The 1,795-nt window shown below is 33.1% G+C and overlaps 1 protein-coding gene across 1 annotated transcript in view; it reads right to left on the reverse strand.

The window, feature by feature from the left end:
* Window positions 1–1,795, reverse strand: part of GMCL1 (germ cell-less, spermatogenesis associated 1) — a 56,182-nt gene that overhangs the window by 40,966 nt on the left and 13,421 nt on the right. The window lies entirely within an intron of this gene.

The raw sequence follows: 1,795 nt of genomic DNA on the forward strand, positions 1-1,795 counted from the left end.
AGTGAGACTTTGTCTCAAAAAAAATAAATAAAAAAAAAAAACAAAAAAAAAAACAGCTATATCTTCAAAGTAATCTTTAACCTCTAGGCTTCAGGGAATTGCTTAGTCATAAAATATGTTTAATTCTATTAAAGAGAGTAAGATAAAGAAATATATGTTTGTTTAGAGTGGGTATGACTTCACCAGTTGTTTGTTTTATTTTGCTTTTCCTTTTTTCTTTCCTTCCTTTAAGCCATGAAAAGCCAGAAGAGCTTCTGGGTTTTTAAGATGACCACTATTATTCAGCTTCCTTTTGAAAAAGCTCAATGAGAAACTACTGTTGTCCCTTGGTATCTATGAGGGATTAGCTTTAGGATCCCATGAGGATACCAAAATCCTCAATGCTCAAGTCTCTTATATAAAATGGCACAGTATTTGCATATAACCTATGCACATCCTCCTGTATACTGTAAATCATCTCTAGATGTACTGTAATACCTAATAGAATGTAAATTCTATGTAAATAGTTGTTACACTATATTGTTTTTTATTTGTGTTATTTTTGTTGTACTGTTATTTTTATTTTTTCCAAATATTTTCAATCAGCTGTGGTTGAATCCATGGATGCAGAGCTCATGGATATGGAGGGCTGACTGTATAAAAGAGAAAGAAATCAAAGTGTTTCCAATGATTTTCAAATCAAATATACTGCAGATTTGTTTATACCTTCACATCACTAGGTAACAAATGCCTCTCAAACTTTTCTACCAAAATATCTCTTAGAGGCAGAATAAAGAAAAGAACCCAAGAATCCAGGAGGTGGCCTCGCCATAAAAAAATAACATTTTTATAAATTGTATTTTTATCTTGAGAGTTCAAAGAAATTTGAATTCCCTCTATTCCATAATGTACTCAGACATAAAAAATGTTTACCTCTTTCTTCCCCTCAACCCCAAAATCACTAACACCGGCATCCCAGGAAGCTATGCAATGTTAACTCTTTGGTTTTGGGTACATTTCTATCAGAATGCTACATACTCCTAGGCACATTTGTACTCTTTTCTCAGAAGCACCACTGTTAAGGAAATGCAAGCCTAAAAATGACTGTAAAGCCCACTGGCCTTCTAAAGTTAATTCCCACCCAGAATTTCTCAGAGCCACCACAGATATCTTAGTCCCATTACTACAAATAATCTCCTTGACAGCAGAGACCATGACATAATCATCTCTGCATCTTTCATAGCCCCTAACAGAGTATCTTTATACATAATGAACATTCAGGAAGTATTTGTTGAAGGAAGGAAGGAATAAATGAATAATAAACAGACTTAATTCAAAAGGCCAGCCTAAACAGGGTACAGTGGCATGCACTTGTAATCCCTGCTACCCAGGAAGCTGGGGCAGGAGGATCGCTTGAGCCCAGGAGTTCAGGTCCAGCCTGGGCAACATAGCTAGATCCCATCTCTTAAAACAATTTCCTCAAATTTAATTCTCAATGACAAAGATGGTTTTTAAAATATAACTTTTATATTCTCTAAGAGCCTGGAAAAACTTAAAACTTTTCTATAGTCTTATAGTAGTAATGCATTTTTCTATTAAAATCAATTAAAACAGTAGACATAATATATATTATGACATTTACAACAAAGAAATTTGTGTAGCATTTCTTTAGTTTATGAATCTAGTGAAGACCTTTGATGGCACTGTTCACTTTCCTGTAAGTAATATACTTTTGTGTTCTACAAAAATATCTTGCATACTTTAACAAATAAAAAATATTTTAGGATGATTAATTATAAAGGCATTTAAAATTCAA

The sequence above is a fragment of the Propithecus coquereli genome, unplaced genomic scaffold (assembly GCF_000956105.1).
Source record: "Propithecus coquereli isolate 6110/MARCELLA unplaced genomic scaffold, Pcoq_1.0 Scaffold243, whole genome shotgun sequence".
NCBI lineage: Eukaryota > Metazoa > Chordata > Mammalia > Primates > Indriidae > Propithecus > Propithecus coquereli.